Raw genomic sequence first — 6,785 nt, 5'->3', positions numbered from 1 at the left:
CTGCCGGCTCAGCACAACCAAAATAATGCAAGTGGCCTCGCATGAAATTCACTACAAATGGTTGAGTTTACGTTTAGGCAAACGTTTGGGTTATATAGATGTACTTTTAGAAAGATCATATCGAAACCCAACTGATATATTTATAAAACTGTGCCTATGTTTAATATCAAATTCTCAGCGATAAACCCGTATGATTAGAGTTTTTAAGTCAATTATTGTTATTGATAGAAACTGTAGATGGTTCACATTATCGATAAATTATCGATTATTAATCGACTCTCAACTTATCAGTCTAGACTCTCAACGTGTAAGTCAGCTGGACTTTCAACTCGCCACCATTTCCCGAACTCCCAGTAATTTCACTTCCCGTGAAGACTTGGCCACTCAATTGGCCAAAGGCCAGAGTTACTGGAAACGCTAATTTTATCAAAGTAACGGGAAATGATTTGAGTGGTTGTCCTGCTGTGAAGGAATTCCCCTTCCCGTGAAAGCAGAAAAAAGTGAAGGAAGCTTTCATTTGAATCGCCATCGTTAGGTTAATCCTACCATCATCCATAACCACCCATAGACGCGTAAGGATTTTGTTCGCTAGCTGAATTTAAGCTAACATAGCCTTGTACAGCAGTTTAATATTTAATGATTCTTCACTACTGAGCCCAACACAAAAAGGAAAACGCTGCCTAGTGGCGTTCACTTGAATGATCACACTTCAAGGTTTTATCCACAGACTCGAAAGCTTGAACCACCTTGTACAGCATGACAAACTGCTCCAGAGAAACTTAAAGTGCTGATAGAAACGTCTAATCGGATGAAACACTCTTCTTTGTGTCTGATATACCGTGTAGCACGAAAATTTTGCGGGAGTTTTATTTTGCGGATTGGTGAGTTTTTGTGGTTTGCGGGAACAAATTTTTGCGGTTCGAGATGACTGTAATTTTTGCTGGGAACTAATTTTTGCAATGCTCTCGTGTTCAAACAGCAGAACATTTAAGTGGAAGAAACCTTAACATTTTTAACTTTTATTGTACGGTATGCTGAGTCACAGTTCACTCTACTTACATATGAGAAACATATCACTGTACATAATACCTTACTGCGTAAAGGGACTGAATAACAACGAAACAAAACAAAAAACATACCTGGCCTACTATGCACAACCAAACGCTATATTATTTTATAAGAAAGCAGTATGAATGTTTGAATTACCCGTAGCTGAAACCTTTCTAGGCATACCCTGAGAAGGGCTTTCGAGTGAAAGATGTAGCAAGTATACAACTTTGAAACCTAACTGGGAGCGGCCTGCTAAAATGCAAAACTTTGCCCTACTGTAACGCAATGAGGCAGACTCGGTCGATGATAACTCTTGTTCAGTTGAAGTTTCAAGAGTTGAAATAACTTCTGTGCAGGCCGCCGCAGAAGCGCCACTAGAGCATGGTTGGTCTGTTTAAGTCCAATGTATATCGCGCAGATCTATTAAAAGTGGAGTTTTTAATTTGACTGAAAGGAGTTAATTTTTGGCGGCGTTTTATTTTGCGGGTGTTTTTTTCTGCGGGAACTAATTTTTGCGGATCAAGGTCAATCCGCAAAATTCACAAAAATTAGAACCCGCAAAATTTTCATGCTACACGATATTACATAAAGGTAACCGGAGTTTGATAAAACCTTCAGCAAGAACAAATTTTCAATACTCGCCGGTGCATTCGTTTGGGACTGGCCGGGCCCGGCAATCCTGGCTATTCTTTAATATTCCAGTTCAGAAATAACAGAATACGCGGAAGATATCGGTTTCCAAAAGAACGCAATGCCGCCTATTCCCATAAACCTGGAAACTTTCGGCTAAAAGAACGCAATTCCCCTTATTCTGAGTAAAATGTATTCCGTTCGCTGTGCTACGTAGCAGGTACAGTATGAACGAAAATATACTATTGGGCCCAGTTGTTCAAAGCCCGTTAAGCTTATCCTGGATTATTTCATGAATCACACATTTTCTTTTGTTATTCAACATCCTTTATTTAACTTACATACTTCATGAATATTAAACTAACTGAAACGAGGGATTTATACAGATAAATCCCTCATTTACATTAGCAGTACTGCGAGAAACGCACACATCAGGTTGCTTCTATTGTTCTCCGTTTCTCACCTAAGTGTGACCTCGAACGTCGGTATTAATCCATATACATCCCTCGGGCCGTATGTATATGGATTAATACCTCCGTTCTCGGTATTTATCTCTTGCTTAACGTAAACTTTGACTCGAGTTTAATTGCTAATCAACAAAGATTCGTCCAAAATATTTTCGGCCCTCAGTTTTGACTTAGTCTTTTTTTTACCCTTAGCATGAAATTAGCCTTTAAACCCATTTTAACGAGCAATGATGAAAACCTCGATTAACTTTTAATCGTGGATTAGCGTTAATCGGCTTTCGAACAACCCTGCCCTGTTCTTTCCAAAGACGGAATAGGTATCAAAAGAACATAAATACCGTCTGCAGTCTATTCTTTTCTTTTTATTTTCGTATTCCGGAATAGTGCCAAAGAAAGGCGTCCTTTAATAGGTCATAGAAGAAAAGCAAATGGACGGACAGGATAAGTGAAACTTCTGCTTAGAAATCATACATGCATTAATTTAAGGATTAGAATTGGCAGATATAATTAACTCTCAAAGACTTTTCCCTACTTGCAGATATATATAACCAAATCGAAGATGAGACTCGTTCTATTTATACTGTAAGAGTTACTCAACTATTAGGGGTATGTTTTATGATAAAATGGGGAGGCGTTGAATCTTAAACAATAATCAATCAGAAATTTTTAAAGAGATCAAGAATTTTAGTAGCTATTTTAAATACACACTCAGTTGATGAAGTTTTTTTCGTTTTCTTTTGATTTACGTGAAAAATCATTATCAATCGTCACGGGTTCATAGTTTAGTTCAGTTTTTGCTTTTGCAATACTGCATGTATCGACGGTCATGCAAATATAGCTTCTTTTTGGTGTCCTCAAACTGAGAAATTAAAGGGGAAGTATCATGGGGTTTTTTGGTATCTTTTGTTAAAAATTATGAGACCTACAATCAGCTGCCAAATAATTCTAGAATGACGAGAGGAAAGAAATCAACTCAATTCTTGAAAGGAACAACTCGTGATCTGTTCTAGCGCATTTAAGAAACAAAAATGCGAGAACTTGAAAAACATTAGCCTTATATTTTTCAAGTTTTAATCCATTTCGACCTACTCTGTCTCTGCCCAGATCGAGGAACCGCTATGATCGACAGCTTCCTTGCACTGGGGTGATAATTTTATAACAAACTTGACAATTATTTCTTTGTTTCTGCTGACAGACCAACATTTTTGGGTTTTTGAAATGACAGCAAATTTGCATGATACTTCCCGATGTAGCAGTTCTCATCAGGTCTCACGTGATTAGCTTGCAACCCTTGTAGAAAAGAGTAGAACAAACTGCAGGACAATACCCCCAACCCTAAAAACAGGCTTACGAGAACTGCAACACTACTGAGAACTTATGTTTCTTTACTTAAGGTAAAAATGCTCTGGTATTTGGGTACCAAATTCTCCTTTCAAATGTATGTTGCTCATTGCAGTCAATAGAAAACTGCAAAATCATAAAATTGAAAAATCACGTATTTGGTTAAAGGATTTGTTTATAGGATAGGAATTTAGAATTTTCTGTCCACCTCTGAAAGACGGACTGGTGTTAGTTTAAAGTAAAAAAAAAATGCGTTTCTTGTAGAGTTGATCTATTATTCCAATTCCCTGGTATATCCATTACGAGATCCAGATGAACCGCATGTAAGGATCAAAGCCGAGCCGACAAAACTCGATATGATGGACTTAGCCGTCACCAGTTTCGAGAGCAATTGAATTATTCACAATGAATGACTGTGTAGATTTTTCTGTAAGTACGTTTGACCAGGATTGTAGATTACACCCTAAAAAATTTCAGTTTGCATCAAGAATTTTCATCAAGCGGTGATTATCACTAAGTCAACTTGTCGCCGGTGAGAAAGGCTAAAATCCTCGCGTGCATTCATGCACGTGCATTCATCGTCCAAGTGAAAAATAGGAAGAGGCAGGTCCTTAAAAGATATAACCATGAAGGAAAGGTCTAGAAAGACTATTATTCAGACCCAAGCGCGCGGTGATCATTACTAAGTCAACTAGTAGCCGGTGAGAAAGGGCTAAAATCCTCGCGTGCATTCATGCACGTGCATTCAAAGTCCACGTGCATTCATCGTCCAGGCCCCAGTTGTTCAAAAGCCGGATAACTTTATCCGCTGGATAAGGCACTATTCAGGGTCTAAAATATACTTCACGTAAAACGTTGTCAAAGGTTTTCGAACACTCCCAAACTTAACTGTGGTTAGAGTGTGCATATTCGCTTTTACAAGAGGAAATACTGAAATCTTTGCACAGATTGAAACTGACGGATAGCGACTTATCCACTGGATAAAGTTATCCGGCCTTTGAACAACTAGACCCAGGTGAAAAATAGGAAGAGGCAGGTCTTTAAAAGATATATCATACAAGGAAAGGTCTAGAGAGACTATTACTTAGACCCAAGCGCGCGGTGATCATTACTAAGTCAACTTGTAGCCGGTGAGAAAGGCTAAAATCCTCGCGTGCATTCATGCACGTGCAGTCATCGTCCACGTGAAAAATAGGAAGAGACAGGTCCTTAAAAGCTATAATCATACAAGGAAAGGTCTAGAAAGACTATTACTTAGACCCAAGCGGTTATCATCACTAAGTCAACTTGTCACCGATGAGAAAGGCTAAAATCCTCTCGTGCATTCATGCACGTGCATTTATCGTCCACGTGCATTCATCGTCCTCGTGAAAAATAGGAAGAGGCAGGTCCTTAAAAGATATAGCCATATAAGGAAAGGTCTAGACAGACTATTACGTAGACCCGATATCCCAACAACCAAAGCGTTTCCATATGCCGGCATGGTCTTGAATACGTAAGGATTTTATCCGCGCACTTAAAACCTAACACCACCTTGTAGAGTATAATAAACTGTACTCTGTAACAGCTTAGATGTAAAAAATGTATCTGATTATTTGATTCGATCAGGGCGCCATGTAAACGGCTTATTCCAGATGTTATGTATTAAATTTCCTCGGCCACTCAAGAAATGTTCAATTTTTAATCCGAAAATTCCTAACGGAGCAGACAATGCCGAAGAAAAAAGTTATATTTTCATTTTGCAAATAATGTATGTTTATTACTTATCAACGCATTGTAACATTGTTCAAATATGGTAATGGTGTGCTGTATTCAGCGATACAGTGGAACCTCGATTTAACGAACCTCTATATTACGAACTCCTCGGCCGGGGTATAGCGAACGATATTCTCCAGCCCGGCCTTTTGTAAAATGTATGGAAAAGAACCTCGATATAACGAAACCTTGCAACCAATTTTCCTAGTCCCTTGGCATGTAAAAAGGGTCGTTAAATCGAGGTTCCACTGTACAGATATACATCATTTCATATGTAGGGGAGAAGAACAAATAATGGCCATCTCTAGCTTTCCTGTAATAAAACTATCAATGAAATATGTCGAATGATAAAACAATTATCCTGCAAAATCACGCTGAATTTAGCTTGACAAGACATGTAGAGACCCTGTAGAGACCAGCCCCGCGATCCTCTGTTGAATGTCTAACTCATTCAGGGGTCTACTTTCGACTTCCTAGGATGTCATCTGTGCATGGACTGCATGTGTGAGAGGTCGCTGGCCCATGTGATAGGAAATGATACATTATGAATCAACATGTTGCGGTTTACATAATCATCAAAATTGATCCTATTTAAATCGGATGCCGGCCGGCTCGTGTGTTCTGTGCTTAATTTGAGGAATGTATGGAAAATTAGTCAAAACTTTGCGGCTTCCAAAATTGACGTCATTTGAAACCGGATGGTGTGGGATTGATATTCTTCAATATATCACATGCACACAAACACAGCAAACTTGTTGAAACTTGATTGTCTGGATTTCAAGCACTCATGCACGGTACATTTTTTGAAGATTATAGGCTTTCACTCACTCATTTCCTTCCGCACATTAAAAACAAATTGTCTTCGATATCCCAGTTTGTTGGAAACCTTGTTCATTTTGTTATAGTCTACTTACCTCATTGCAGAAAATTAATTTTACTGAGGGTGCGTTGTATTGACCCTGTCCCTATTCCGGAATAGGAGTACATACAATCATTTGAAGAAATTCGTCAAAAGAGGTCAGTTTTGGAGTTACTGGAATTGAATACAGAATCGCTGTTAAATCATCATGTGTCAGCGAAAATCAGAGAGAGAAAAGGAAGGAAATAGTGAAGCGCAGCCAAAAAGATTCATTTGATATGACCGGAATGAATTAATTAAGCTCCATTTTCCCGTAGATCATGCACTGCGCCAAGTCTGAAAACAGGTATGGCTGAATTCTAGAAGCCAGTTCTTGATACGGGCTACGGAAAACGACATTTTGTCGTGGAATAGGGCCAAGATTTGGAGAAACGGTGACACATGCCCACCAAAAATACCGTGGAGTATCTCCCACCCCCTCCCGCCAGTGTAATATACACATATTCCAGTTAGTGTTTACATGCACTGAGTATCGCTTTAGATGCTATCAAATGTTGCGTCAATATGCTCTCCTCGTGCCGTATATAAGAAGACGTTTAGTTACACGAAGTTGAGATCGATTGGTGGATTGCAAATGCGATACCTTCAAAGGTCGGTACCTGAAAGACCTATAATGATTACAA

This window comes from Pavona decussata, unplaced genomic scaffold, assembly GCF_977016875.1.
Source record: "Pavona decussata unplaced genomic scaffold, jaPavDecu1.1 SCAFFOLD_136, whole genome shotgun sequence".
In the NCBI taxonomy this organism is placed as follows: Eukaryota; Metazoa; Cnidaria; class Anthozoa; order Scleractinia; family Agariciidae; genus Pavona; species Pavona decussata.
This window is presented reverse-complemented; position numbering follows the sequence as displayed.